This window comes from Melospiza melodia, chromosome 6 (genome assembly GCF_035770615.1).
Source record: "Melospiza melodia melodia isolate bMelMel2 chromosome 6, bMelMel2.pri, whole genome shotgun sequence".
Classification (NCBI taxonomy): Eukaryota; Metazoa; Chordata; class Aves; order Passeriformes; family Passerellidae; genus Melospiza; species Melospiza melodia.
The window spans coordinates 75562056-75577432 of record NC_086199.1 but is presented as its reverse complement, the minus strand read 5'-3'; the positions used below and the strand labels follow the sequence as shown (position 1 = coordinate 75577432).

At 47.4% G+C, this 15377-nt stretch overlaps 1 long non-coding RNA gene across 1 annotated transcript; it reads right to left on the bottom strand.

The window, feature by feature from the left end:
• Positions 1-3499: 3499 nt before the first annotated feature.
• LOC134419882 (uncharacterized) lies at positions 3500-6556 on the bottom strand. The gene is made up of 2 exons (XR_010028194.1): positions 4854-6556; positions 3500-3931 (listed from the first exon to the last, which is right to left on the bottom strand). It is a non-coding gene; the product is annotated as an uncharacterized LOC134419882 (long non-coding RNA).
• Positions 6557-15377: the final 8821 nt, after the last annotated feature.

The following is a 15377-nucleotide window of genomic DNA, read 5'->3' as shown; positions in this document are numbered from 1 at the left end:
TTAAGCCAGTAAAGCTGCCATGTGTAAAGTCCAGCACTTCCCAATGCAGCAAGGCTCTCAAGGCTCTCTGTGTGCTCCTACGGCTGGAGGGGAGGGGAAATTATTGAAAGTAGGAGGAGAGATTAATAAAAATCTCTCATATTTGCGCATTTAAAGGCTGCTCTTATCTTTGGAAACAGCTAACTTTATCCCTTGCACTACAAATGAGCAGTCCATGTCATCACCTGCATAGCAGGAGCGGAATTCTTGGCCAGAGGGAAGTACTAAGGTAGGGAGAAAGACCTCCAGGCGAGGGAGGCTAAAATATTTACTTACAATAATGGATTGCTTTTTAATAAGAACAATGAGGTGGCTTTCCAAAGCCTCCTTTAGGGTCCAAGAAAGAAAGGATTAAGTAAAACCATCAAAAATTTTTGCTAGGTCTGGTAGAGTTTTGCAGAGACAACATACTGCTTGCCACTGCTGCCCCACCCCAGTGCCCAGAGCTGTTCTGGCTGGCACAGCTGCCGTCACACCACCCCTTCTGTCCCCTCAAGAAAGTGAGTGTTCATCTCATTACTTTGTGAGTAAGAACCTGCATGGGGCAGGTGTTCACTTCTGTTTTGTGGTCCACCATTTAAGCAGACTGTCAAAATGGAGCCCTGGTTAGCAATCTGACTAATTTTCAGATAGAAAGAAATAATGCACTGTCCATCACTTCACTCTCCCACTGTGTGGCCAGCAAGGGATTAAGCCCTACCCCAGCTTTTTCTCCTGAGCAAAGACCTAGGAAGGTTCCCTATGAGCCTGCAACCTCCTACATTCTGTAGCTCTTCAATTTATCTGCACTCAGTGGGACATGCCGTGGTGGGATTCTTTGCTCCTGAGGCAGCCAGCACAGGCCACAGTCAGAGGAAAGACACTTCCCAGAGATCCCAAGGAAATCACCGTGTGAGGTTTAGCTAGGCAGCCCTTTGTGTCTGTACACGAATCTTCTCAAATCACATGCTCACTCTGGTTTTGTAAAGGCAGATCAAATGAAGTAAGCAAAACTACTTCCAAGGCAAACATTTCACATTTACATTCACACCTGAGGTCTGAGATCCCTGAGGTCCATGTGTCCTACTTAACTTCTATCTTGCTATTTCTCAGAAGGCTGGATGAGCTGAGAAGTAAACAATAATGGGCTGTGGGACCTCTTTCACTTGGAGCCTACACTCCTCTCAAGCAGTGCCCTCAGTGGAGGCTCCAGTTTGCTTTACAGATGTTTAAAGTGTTGATTAAAAAAAACAACTTCTAGGAAAACAGTTATACATTGATTTCTATCAAACATTTTACAAGGAAATGATCCTTCCTGCCCCCACTTCAATAAAAGAATTCCCCATCATGGGGGGGTCAGGAGAAAGAGAGTGAAATAAGATAACTCTCCTCAGCTTGCTTCAATTTAATGAGCTCCTTTAGGCCTTATCATTCACCGTGTGCTTTCCCTCGTTGTAAACTTCTCAGCCTCACCAAAAAGAGCTCTTTTCTTTTTTTCCTATTCTTTTTTTTTTTTTTTTTTTTTAATCAGATTTTGTTTGATCAGCCCTTTCCCCTTTCTTTCCACAATCCCCCACATCACGCTGGAACTGGTACCAGTGGTGCATGTCAGCATGCCCTAGCAACAGAGAGATTAAAGGAACCACCAGCTCCAGAGGACAGGCCAGCTCGGACTTACTAATTAACTGCAGTGAAAGAAGTGAATGAGAACAGCCTTTTCTTTTGGGCAGAGGAGGCACTAGAGGTGGATGAAGGAGCTCAGTTAAATGAAGGTTTCCCTCCCCCAAAATACGTGTCAACATTCAGACCGATCCTTTCTTAATGAGACTTTGTGTACGTACAGGGTTTGTGTGGATGGGAAAAGGCTGACAGCAATCAAAGCTGATGCAGAAATACACAGATGAGAGTGAAGTCGAACTGTGACTGCCCCTGCCTCAAGCACCCAGCTTCCTCTCATTGCTGGGGCTCATGCATCAGATGTTGGTCACTCTTGAGAGGCAGATCCAAGTGTGGCCCTGGGGGATGTGCATGCCCCGGGGTATGCCCACCCCTCAGGCGCCAGCTGGTGTGCCCACTGTGCCACCCTGCTGTCTACTGTGCCATGCTGCTGTCCCCGGGTCCCACGGGGCTAGTGGGAGGGTGGCAGCAGCAGGCTCAAAGCTGTGACCCCAGGAGTGTGCAAAAAGGGCTGCGGCTCAGCAAGGGAGGTCTGCAAACCTGCCAGAGGCAGGGCTGCCACATGGGTAGTGGGGCTGGACCCTCCAGGGGTTTGTGAGGAATCATGAGAAGACCTCCTGTCCCCTCCAAACCTCGGCATGTTCCTGGTCCCCACCATTACCAACCATACCCAGGAACATCAGGCTACAGGTTCCTTTCACACCAAATCCCCATCAGGGCCTGTCCATTTTCTGTCACCTATAGCCTCTGCTGGTAAATATTTTCTGAATTATGAAACACATAGGTCTCTCTTTTTTTCTTTTTTTAAACTGTTACTTTTTGTTGCTGCTTACTGGTGTTTTGCCGTGGGCTGGGTGTGGAAGTGAAACTGCTGATATTCCTGTGAGCAGGGCAGGGCAGCTGGTGTTCCTGACCCCAGCAGGAAGCACCAGACACGATGATGGGAGGCAACTTCTGGTAATTCTCCAGCCCGTTTTGCTAACCCACACAGGCTTAGCCAAACTGGGTAAGCTTTTGAAATCTTTGCAGCTTGGTGGTTTGTCCAAACCGAGCAGGGATCTCCTCGCATGCGCTGCAGTAGGGCGGCTGGGGTGGGCCCCGCGGCCCTGCCAGGCGGGCAGGAAGGGGGAGCCTGGCCCTGGGGAATGCCCTGCTGTGCCACGGCTGCTGAGCTGCCTTCTCCTGTAGAGAGCACCTCCCAGAAGCCAACAAAACCTCCCAGGCGGGGTGAATCTGAGGCCCAGGAGCTTTATTTCCTGATGAAACACAAGGAACACCAGTCCACCATTGAGCATCCCCGTCCCACAGCAGCGCCTGCCAAGGCCCTGGGGCTGGAGGCACCCACATGCTTTTCCCTGGCATGCAGGGGCTGAAGCAGGCGGCACGGCCATGGCAGCTGGCAGCCTGTGGGAGGAAGGGCAGGAATGTGGGTTCCTGGGGGCCACTGCTGCCCTGGGACAGGCCACATCCCGTGCAGAGCGCTGCAGACACAGCCCTGGCTACAGCACGTTCGTGGCCTGGGGAAGGGTAGATCACTACTTGGATTTTTCCCACTTCTCTTAGCAATGCACGAATCTCCCCAAATATTCGGAAAAGGGAACTTTTTTCAGTAACAGTTCTGCTCCTCATTCTGAGTGTGTTATCTTCTCTGAGAAAAGGCTATGGAAAAATGGTACAATCTTTCAAAACAGAACTGTGCCTTTGCATATTTAGCTTTGGATCTGCTGGTATTAGAAACAAAGTCAGATTTTATTACTTTTTATTTCTTCCAGCCCTGCAGCACCAACACAGACAAGCCATGTAATAAACTGCAGAATCTTTTCTTTATTGAGGACCAGAAGTGATTTTATTTTTTTTTTACTGTATACTGGTTCAACCCTAGCTTTGCTAACACACCATAAGTCATATATACTATTTTGTAATTTCATAAAACTTGTAGTTCTTTTTTATTCAGGTGCACTGCTTTCTTGAGTTAATCTCTGCAGACTTCAATTAAATTTGCCTGGCCTGCTGTTGATTTAATATTCTTAAATTCTGCAGGATCTTGCCATATGTATTTGTATATAATCATTTTTCAGCTCAGTCCTGTACTTGAAATCTGCTACTGCCTGCAATGTTCTGGTGCTTGAGAAGGGAAGAAGCATTCCAGAGCTGCAAGTCACCGAAGGAAACACAGAAGGGTTAACTGGCTGCTGCCAGCAGAGACTATTTCATGGGACTCTTCGGATCTCAAATGCTGAAAAGGGACATGAAACAATAATCCCTTAGAGAACGTGCTAAATAATTCAAGGCTAGTTAAAAACAAAATAAAACAAAACAAAACAAAAACACTCAAGAAAATAAAAACAACACACCTTTGAAGCATTTTGTTGCAAGACTTTGGCCTTTCTTAATGATATAGCTGGGAGGAACAGGCTATCTGGCTGCCTTCCGAAAGTCCTTGTTAGGTATTTAATAAACCCCAGGGATCATTACATTATAAGTGTGGATCATGTTTATATGGATGCATTGGGCAACCTATTACAATGCTAGGGGTTAAAAGTCATTTCCTTGGATTCCCAACCAAGATAAACTCATCCACACCCCGAGGTGAATAGTACTTAAAGCCGCGTTTGCATAAAGAAGGCAGTCAGGTTTTCCAGCACCTGGAAAATGGCAGGCTTATCTGTTAGTTATCTCTCACGTTCGGCTTTTATATGTAAAGTTGTCTGCGGGAGCAATAATCGATAGCCAGTGTTCTCGGTGTCTCGGGGCCGGGCCAGCCCCGGCTGCAGCAGCAGCGGCCCCGCGGCTGGAGGGGCGCGCAGGCCGCAGCCCGCCCCAGGGACCGGCCTGGGCACAGCAGCTCCTCGGCCTGGCTCCCCTTACACCACCGGGACCTGCCCGAGCTGCATGAAAGCGATAAATTCCTTCCAGACAGCATACAAAGAGAAGGTTCAGACCGTTTTACACTGCTTAAACTGCTGCTCGGGCCAACTAGATTAATGCCAGATAATGGAATATTCTAATAGTACCTGAATTAAGCAGGATATTTTTAACGCACATGTGTGTGTGTATGTATAAACACAAACGCCCACAGTGGAAAGATAGCTGGGGTGACTCTCTTAAGTTTTCTGAGAAGAGGACCGTGGGTTGAGACCAAATGCGGAAAACATTACCCAGAAAGTGTCGGAGAAAGAAGGAAGGAACAAAAAGCCCCGATGCCTCACGTGTAGTAAAAGTGGCTGTTACGTCCATCACAGACACACAAACAGGAACTTCCCTCGTCACGCCTCGGAGAGACCGCTGGAACGAAAGCACAGTGCCTTGCAAGACTGAAAAGACCACAGCGGGATCTCAGGCGAGAGGCACCGAGCCCAGACCACCTCGGATCGGCCTGGTGCAACGCATGGGGGCAAAAACCAACTGCAGGAGGGCAGCACAGCGGGGCAAGGAGCAGCCCTGCAGAAAGAAAGCTGGGCTTTAACCACTGCAGGCACGCCGGCCACCTCCTTTAAGAGCTGTAGCGTGCAGTGTAAATAGCTGCAGACTGCTTTCCCTTCCCGACCGAGCAAGTTGCTTCTTGCTTCCCACCTTCTCAAATTTCCGCACAGCCCGCAGGCAGAGCCGAGTGCCTTTGGTTCGGAAAGCAGAGCATTCCTCCCCGGCATCAAAGGGGCACGGGGGGAGCGTGTGGTGGCCACTTCACAAACACACACCAAGGTGCATTTCTTGCTAGCGGCTTCCAGAGCTGTCTGTGCAGCTACTTGCCTCAGCCTGCTCTGCTCGTCAGCACACAGAGGCGTGTACGCCCTTAAACCAACATTACATCACCTGGGATGCTGGAAGTCAGCTGCCCAGTTCCTCACGTGGGGCACACGGGGCTCTGCCAAGTTCCTTGGACGTCACTTTCCTTTCTTCCTTATTTCATGGTTCGTGTGTTGGGGTTTTTTCTCTTTCAATATTTGCTTCCCGTGAAAGATGAGGTGTGATGGGTGTGGGGTGGATTGCACCGGCACTGTTGTGTGAAGTGAAGGGATCCATCCGTAGGAAAGACATGTGTTGTTTATTAGCAGCTTACATGACCCCAGAAATCCCAAAGCAATATGCTCGACACCAGCAGCACAGTGACTGCACAGAATTATGCTCTGTGTAATGGCAGAGTAGGCCCAGCTTGGGCATTAATATGGCTCCAAGGACAACACTTCATTTCACATCTCTGATGGAAAGCTTTTGTAAGAATTCAAGTACCCACATGGGATTAGAATAATAATAATCTCTTGCACTTCAGTACAAAAAATAGGGTGTGAAATCAAGCAGCTGATCAGTGGTCACAACTTTTACCTCAGCTGCTTTATTCCATTCAACAAAATAAAAAAACATATGCAGTCCTTACAACACCAGGAACATAGTTCTTCATCTTGCTTTTACCCACAGAAGATGTGAGCCTTAACAAAACCGGTATTTTTCTGCCAAAGACTTGTGGAAAATGCTTGCCTGGATGGAGAGGGGTGCTAGAGGAAGCCAGTCCCAAGCCAAGCCTGGAGAGGAGTGTGGCTCAGCTGCAGAAGCTCCTTTTCATCAGTGGACTCGGCAGCTGTGCCTCCTAGTAGCCAGCTCTGACCTATTTCACCAGGCACACATGCCAGTTTTACACCAGCATCAGCCCAGTGACATCAATGGGATTGCTCCATCCCTGCCTGAGATAAAACTCGGGTTTAAAGAAGATTCACTGAAGAGGAAGATGCTCTTGTAACATATTTTGTAGCCCAGACATCCGTGCAGGAGACAAAATTCAGGGGTTTTGCGTTTGTTCCTTTTATATCTCAAAGTATTCGTCTTTCAGGGGTTCTCAGCACCAAGCCAGCAGGTTGCCCCTCAGTGTGTGTGTAGTGTGTGTGTGTCTGCAGTCTCCTGCAGAGAGATCCCAGTCAACAGGTGACTGAGTTGCAATGCCTGATGTACTTACATGACATGAACACCAGTGAAAGTGCACCGAATTAAGGGCTGCTGCAAGACCAGGGAGCCCCACCAGGAGCAGGGACAGTGGCTTGTCTGAAGCACCGTGTGTCCATCACACCTTGTCCCTTCTTAATCAGTCCCTGCAGGATAATGCCAAGGTCCCACAAGGGTGACCCTCTGGGGTCTAGGCATGAAGCAGGGTAGGGGAAGCTCATCCACAGCCTTGCTTGTTAGTGCTGCATTGGATGGTGTTTCCTGTTTTCACCTCCAGACTGAGCTATTTTCTTTGTTTTCTCTGTTTTGTTTTCTTTCATCTGTTTTTCCTCTTTGTTTATTCTCATGCCCTGATCTTTCTTTCTACTCTGGATGTTCTTTTTCCTTATGACCCTTTAGGTTCTTTGCAGCCCCTGCATCTCTCCTTGTGCTTCCTCACATTACCAAGGTCAAATCTGTCTTTTTCCTTCTAAGCTCATTCACTAAGTTCTTGTCTTCCATTTTTCACTGCTTCAGGATTTCCTTCCATATCCTTTCTCCATTCATTCCATTCCCTCCCATTTGTCAGTGGGCACAAGGATCTTCAGCCAGCCCTTTAGCTATCAGCTATAGGGATGCTGGAAGTCAGGCCAGCAGAGCCTCTGGAACATATTAAAAGAAGAAGATGGTGAGATTGGAAAGATGTTCAGAAGAAGAGTGAGCTTATGGTGTCAGATCGGGGAGATAAAACCTTTGGCTTTAAGTGGTACTGCTGCCAAGAGCAGTGCTGTCTATTCTTGCCAGAAGATAGGTGTGCCTCCATGCCTCAGCCAAGGGATTTTCAAAACTCCTGCAGCAAAGATCTGGATAAGCTGTATAGGCAGTTTAGACCTAAAGCCACTATTGCTGTTGACTACCCATACCATAAAGCTACACTCAGAGCTCAATAAGAATGAAAATCCAAGTTCCTCTGTTTAGAAAAAGTCAGGCTTATGCTGCTGGTGAAACCATAACTCAGTCCCTGCCACATGCTACAGCCTTTTGTTGCCCAAGACCTGCAGGAAGCCTGTTGTAGAGCAGTGCTCTGGGATATGGGACGATGTCTCAGGGGCTGGAGGGAACCTTTCTGCCCTTACCTCCCATCCTGCACCTCAAATGGGGCGGGCGTCTCTCAGAGCAAGCAGTATGTGCTCACATAATTACAGACTGTGCTGTGATACATGCTCACAATGTCAGAGCAGAATTAAGGCTAAGCAGGCAGTTACAAGCACCATTACATCATTAGATTAATCTCTCCTTGGCTGCCTATGAGGGACCTCATCTGTTCCCACTGGAGCCAAAAGACTGTACCTCTATCCACTTGAGTGAAAGTTGGCTTGGCTTGCCCCAAGGCTCATTTATTGCTGTTAGCTGCTTGTTGAGGCTCTACCCTTGAATTCATTAAACTTTTCAAGCATAACTCTTATACCACACCTAACACACTCTGATTCAAGTAGAGACTTCAGCTGGGCTCCTGTGGGTAGTGGAGTGTGAGGGGAACTTGCTCTGCCACCATGCTGCCCTACCAGTTCGGCCTGTTGAGTTGTAAATGCCCTCAGCGGTTGTTTGCAGCCGATCAGGAGGTGAAAAAGGGCTGCTCCTGCCCTGCACAGCCCACAGCCAAAGCACTCCCAACCACAGCCAGCTTATCACCATGGTGCATGCACAAGAGCAGGGTGGCTGGGCAGCTGGGGTGGGGATGTGGTGGATCCCACCTTCCCTGTCCCCCCAGGACGGCCGTGGGACAGCAGCGGTCCTGCTGCTGGGATGAAGGTGGCAGGGGTGAAGGGATCCACGCTTGTGTCAGCGTCACGTTCAAGGCAGGTACCTGTGCTCCTCCAGGCCAAACTGCTGCTGGCTGAGGGTTTGCTCCTCAGAGCAGATCTTCTGACCCTTACCACTCTCCCAGCCTCTGTGGATTTCCCTGCAGGACATGTGCCTTAATATGTGCATTAGGTGTTTTTGTCCACTTCCACAGCCTTCATTTTAATTCTAAAGTGCAATTTTTGAAAAGGGTCCAAAATCTCACATCTACAGAGTCCTCCAGTGGGGGATAACCTAAAGACAAGCAACCTTCACATGTGAATGCATCTTAACCTTAAGCCTCTTCATTTGTTTCTTCAAAATATTGCACATGACCATTGGAATTTTCCTTCACAACCACCTCCCACATGGCCTTTCTATCACCTCGGGAAACCTCTTACCATTTCTGACATCTCTGTCCCCGTGGTTTCCAACGTTGCTGATTTTAGAGTTGCACACATCAAAGTGATGAAGACACACCTCACTCTAGGGACAGAGAAGCACTATCACTCCCAAAAAAAATCATGTCCAGTTCAGCCACTGCCCTTGAGAAACAAATTATTCCTCATTCCAACAGACTGAGGATGCTTTTCCTATTATTTCATCTAATGTTTTCATTTGTTTAATTTAAACTGATTTGTTTTAACTCTCTTTTCTTGTATCATATGAAAGAACTCCATTATCTTTTTCTGTTTATCCATGAAGGAACAGATGAGGTCATTTTATATTTCCCTCCATACCATCCTATGGAATGAAGAAGGCAAGTGTTTTTGGCTCTGCAATCTACACACATAGAACAGAGGTGGAGAGGCATAAATTAAAAGAAAAAAAAAAAAAGAAAAATCAAAACCAAATGCAACAAATAAAAGAAATGGAAAGGAAAAGGAGTGGAAAGGGCAAAAGAGAAACTCAAAAATATATAAAGTATACATACACATGTGTGCAAGGTCATGTTCACTGGCATACCTGAGAGGCCTGATGTCAGGACAGATGTTCAGCTGTTTCTAATACACAGCGTAGAAAAACTCTAGCTGAAGAAACATCTTGTTTTAACAATGAGTCATCCATGAGAAAAATGTGGGTGTAGCTTTCAGGGAAGCGGCTGGGGAAGGCTTAAGAATCTAATTTTGCAAACCCCCATATAGAAAGATGCATGACGTTGATCAGGGCACAAAGTGGGGCCCTCCCTCCCTCGCAGACATGACTGAGGGTAATCGGCTCCCATTGAGAGCTTGATTGCAACACCTGCCCTGAGCTGAGTGCATCCCGCCCCCGAGAGACCCCCGGAGAGGAGCAGTGGGGAAGTTCAGGGCTGGCCTGGCCACGGCAGCCCCAGGCACAAGACACTGCTGATACCAGCTGTGGGCAATGCCTCATGCAAGGACCGACCTGTACTGGCCTCACCTTGGGCGCTGCTGACCACCGGGAATGTTTTCCAACTCTTCTCTGACCAAATTTTTATACAGTTCTGACATCTGCGCTTATGCTCATGTTTTACCTAAGCGTCAGTTGGTCTTGAGGGCCAGGATTCTGCTGCTGGATAAATGTTTTTGAATTTGGAATAGGTCAAGTTTCCTCTGGTGTCAGTGAAACCTGGTCAATGAGACCAGGCCTTCAGGACTGAGGGTTTCCTTCCAGCCCCTTCACCAGCACAAATACCAACCAGGGGCCATTATCCCAGCACATACCAGGGGCCATTATCCCAGCACATCTGTAAGCAGAGGCTGGGAACTGTAAACATCTCCTCAGGTTGTGAAATGCCCATTTATTCTCCCTAAGTGTAAACATCATGGGAAGAAAGGTGGCTATTGCTTCGGAATGACAGCCTGAAGATCCAGCTTTCTTCCTTGGCTACCCTGGAGCCTTTCTGTGAGAACGGAAATTGAGATGTCCCAGTTTTCTCACCAATTAACTGGAGTGACTAAAACAGACCAGATTTCCCTGAAAGGGCTACACACTATTTATGGGTGCTGCACTGAGCACTCTGATGGTTAACATTTTTCTGACGGGGAAATCCACTGAGAACCAGAGTTGTGTTATTGTTAATTATTCCTTGGTGTGATTCAAGAAGGCACAGCCAAGAGCTGCAGTAAAATGAGCAGCAGACCACTTAGCAGGACCAAATCTAGAAGAGTGTCTAGTTGCCTTCCAGGGAAAAGGTAAGGACTTCCATGGGCAAATTAAAAAACTACTGACTAATAGGTATACCACCACAAATATTTTGTAGGCAACAATGCTTTTTGGCTTCTTTAAAATGAACTGTCTGTCTTAGCCATGGGGTGGCTGAATTGTCTGTTATACCCACGTGACTGCAGATGCTTTCTTACTCTAATTACATTATTCCTTATAAACACCAGGACAGTGAGAGAGAGTTTGTCTCTGGGTCTTTTCTGTCTGTTTAGCTCCAGGGTTTGTGATTCACTTTAGAAAAACAAGGGTGGTTGAAAAAAAAAAGAGCTGTTTTCAGCTGTGTGGTGATGAAATACAGTAACTGAAAATGCTGTGGGTTTTGAGGTTGGATTTTGAGATTAAAATATTGTTGGGTTCAGGATAGGATTGGCTGGCAAAATGAGTTACAGTAAGACATTGTGCTTTCACCTCTAGAAAGCTGAGTTCAAGCCCTGTTTAAGATCACAAACCAGTAAGTAGTTCAGGATGATTAACAGTTTCTGAAGGACCATGAGGCAGGACAGGAGCACACAGGGACCAGGAGGGTCTGGTTTGATTCCCACCGCCAGCACTGCCTCTTTAGGGTCCCAGCTGCAAGCAGAGAAGGGCACTGCAGCCTTCTCAGAAAGGAGATCTCTCCTGGTGTGGAGACAAGTGGAGCAAAGATCCAATTTCCAGAAGATCCTGTGGGTCTGGCTGAGGGCTGTGCAGCCACGTGTTCGTGGCAGGTGCCACATGCTCCACACAGGCCACCCACAGCAACAACATGATCTTGTTTTGTGCCAATCAGTCCATGACAAGCAGGCATGACTCTGCTACTTCTGAAAAATGGTGCAACATCAGGGGCTCTTGGGCATTTCTTCCTATCTTAGGTATCCAGTTCAATCCTTAAATCAAGGATATTTCATTTCACAATTTGTTTATGTTAAGCATCACAAGCTGCTGATTCAAACAGCCAAGTTGCAGAAACGTGACTGGGAGCGCTCTGAGCTCATTTTCTCCACACACTTTCAGTTTAAGCCTATCTTGACAAGAAGTGTACTCTCATCAAAAACACAGCTTGTATGCAGCTTCCACACATGCAGGCCAGGCAATAGTCAGTTTTGGTGCCTTCCAAAATGCTAAATGCAAAGCAATGTGCACCCAAGCAGATTTGCAGCTCTGTTGTGGAGCTGCCAAGGCCAAACCCCAGCCAAGCACTGCTTGCACTTGAAATAAAGTATAGACAGGGTGTTAGGGGTATCTCAGCTCTGCTCTGGGGCTCTGCAGCTACTCCAAGTGCAGTTAATGTGGTTACCGTTCTCAGAAGGTTACAGATCTACCCATGAGCTACTAGCTGTGTTCAGATCTTCTTCTAGCTATCTGAAAATAAAATGCAGCTTTTTTCACAACATATTACCAAGTATTTTCTGTTACTTCTGGGATTTTGCAAAGTACTGTCACAGTGGGTTCTTCTTTGTTGTTTTTTTTTTTCTTCCTTAATTACAATGATTCCTAGAACGAAGCTAGAGTTTGATCCAATTTGAACTTGAGCACCCATTTGTATTAAAATGTTTTCTTCTAACACTTGTAGATCTTTCTAAAGTTTATCTGTAAATTTGGCTTACATGAGGAGTTACAAGCAAAAATCAAAACCACAACATGATTCCAAAGTGCTTGGTAGAGTTCGGTATTATTTGATCCTTTTTTCACACTTGTCCCCACCATTTTGTAGAGCAAAGCCTGACTCTGGCCCTGTCTCCCTTATGGCAATCACCAGTTCACATCATCCTTCACAGGAGTATCTCTCAGCTCAGCTTAGCTAGTCAGTGCTGTAGAGGAATTTGATGGATTTACTTTTTTTTTTTTTTTCTTTTTTCTTTAGGTAAAGGAAAACCTGTCCAAGGCTCTGGATAACCCAAAAAGCAATTAACAAATCAATTCCATTTCTGCCATAAGAAAATATCAGGCTCACCAGTCAGGTGAAGACCAGTAAGATGGCACTGCCAGAAATCCTTTTCAGTGTTTCCCTCATCCTGGGGAATCAGACTTTCCCCCCCCCACAAAACTTGAATGTCTCCAAAACTTGGCTTTAGAAGTAACACACTGGAAAACCAGCAAATTCAGATCAGTCCTGGCAGGGGTTTCCAGCATCCCATTGTGTCCTGGCGCCCCTACAGAGACATTCCCTTTTCCAGCAAGGGTGCTCCAGCACACCTTGCTGTGACAGTGCAGCAGGGAGGGTCAGAGATCATTACAGCCAATTGTGGGCCATTCAGGTTTTTATGGGAGCCAACCAACACCCAAAACTGCACCCAGAAACCAACGAGCCATAGGACTATTTCCTGGAGGGACATGGACATTGTGTACCCCCGAGGAGATGACCCCTTGAACAAATGCACTGCATCTGCAGTGGCTGCTGTCTCTGAGAGGGTTCAAGAGTGACCTCAGGAAGGACCAGTGCAGGAATCTAAATCTGCCAGGCTGGGAAATGTGGGCAACGCCCCATCAAAGGGCAGCGTTGCAAAACTGTGGCCCTTTCCACCAGGAGGGTTCCCAGTGCATCATTACTTCTGCAGTGCTCTTCCTTGAACTCCTCCAGGTTAAGTCACTGTTTCCCCAGCACTCTCCATGGGATAACACAGCACAGCTCCAGGGTGATTTGAGTTCTCTGAGAAGCACCCAGCTTGGCTGAATGAGGATTCACAGATTAGATGGCCTGTTGGTCTAATCCAGTACATCCTCATCCATGTCTGTGGCAGAAGCCCCACTTTCCTCCCAGATATGATTGTTTAGGAAAGGAAAAGCAAGGCAGAATGTGTATGGCTGCTGAGGCAGATCAGACTGCTCACCCTGATGAAAGCCAGAGTGCCCTCACAGCCATGCCATGCCACCTCCCCGTCCCATCAACCACAGCCTCTGCAGCAGCACAGAATCACAAGTGATGAGAGGCAGAATGGTACCAACACCCAGGACGTCCCATTCCCAACCTCTTTGTGCCCCTATGCATGCAGTGGCACAGCTTCCAAAACCCCAGTTCAGGAAGAAGTGGGGCAATGGCTGAGGTGTCACCAGACCCTCCCATTACAGCTGACGGGCATAAGCAGGGCACCACTGCACTGACACTTCTCCCAGTGCCTGCAGCTAAAGTTATCTCCAGTGTGCAAGTAAGGGTGCATTTCCCACAAGGGAAAACTACCAGGAGCCATGACACTCCCATCCCCCCAGTTGAAAAGCAGGAGTGATGAGGTGGGGTTGTCTGCACTGGGGGCTCTCTGGTAAGCTCTGTTTATGGCTTTGATGCCAGACACAAGGTACAACTCCTATTGCAGCTCTCATTTCCATGCACCGCTGTTTAATCCAAGTGCATCAACGCATCGCTGCTGAAAACCTCCAATTGGTGTTGAGTCACAGACAGCAGCTCAGTGGGGCTTTGGATCCCAGCACCACTGGATCCTCACACACCACAAGAGCCGGGACAAACTCCCGCCCAAAGGGATTACACACATTCACCCAGTGCCCTGCTACTCCCTGAGACATGGAGATTTTGCAGGAAACATCCTGGCGCGCACCTTGGAGGGGAGGACGGGACTTTTCCATCCATGCATGGGTGGCATGGGCAGGGAAGGACAGGGAAGGACAGGGAGGGGGGTAGGGAAGGAGTGAAGGAGGCAGGGGCTGGCCTGACCCACCTGCGGGGATCCCACACCAGCCCTGCCTCGGGAGGCTGCGCTCAGCCTGAAGAGCTCCTTTCAAGGCAAAGGGCTTGCATTAAGGCAGGACTTGCACTTCTTTCTCCCAGCATACTTCTCGTGTCAGGACAAAAATTCCTTTACACTTTTTTATGTGGGTTTTTTTTTCCACTTGAGAATACCTCGAGGGAAATTCTGAATACCTCGCTGTATGGGTTCATTGGTATTGGTATTTACATCTGAGCTGCAGTAGCAGAGTTGTGTGAATATTGAGCAATGTTCCAGGCAGAACTCAAATAAAAAATAATTGAGTTTCCTCATCGAACAGAACCTGCTTCCCCACCTAAATAGTAATTTGCTATTCAGGGAAGCACCCAGGGCTTAATCTGTTAATTTCCTTCTCTTTTATTGTCTTTTTTTTTTTTTTTTTTTTTTTTTTTTTCCAAGAGGGTTGTTCCATTAAGAGATTATTAAAATGCAACCAAACCCTATGTCAGAAAATCATTCGAAAATGAAAACCAGTATTTAAATACTGCTGCACTTAAGCATGGCAGTCTTTTTTAGCATCTTCTGATAAGGCTTCTAGCAAACATGGTATATATTTGTTTCTGGCCTGAAGTAGCACAGAATCAATTTTCTGCACAAAATAATGTGCCCAGCACTATTCGAGACTGTTCTCTTAGTATGTAATTTTTCAGGTAACACTCATGAACAACGTTGCCTTGATATCGAGTCCATGGAAGCAGAAGAGTTTTGTTTGATCAGTGATTCACAGTGTCAAAAAAAGCGGCGCGGACTTTCCTTCTCTGTTGTCAATGCAGTTCCCCAGAGGGCCTGGGAGGCAGCCAGGGTGAAGGGGAATTTTGTTTCCATGACTCACCCATTCCTGGGCTGCAGCGGAGACAGCCAGCAAGTGGTCAATCAGTGGCAATTGTCATGGGGAGTTGGTGATGTGGATGCTCAGACCATCAGCATATTTCACAAGAGCCATTCAAAAGCGCTTCCTCCTCAGGAGCGGGACCAGAAGCTGTCTGTAAACCTGAAAAATCTCACCTGTGTTTCTTACCAAACCCCGACCTCAACAAC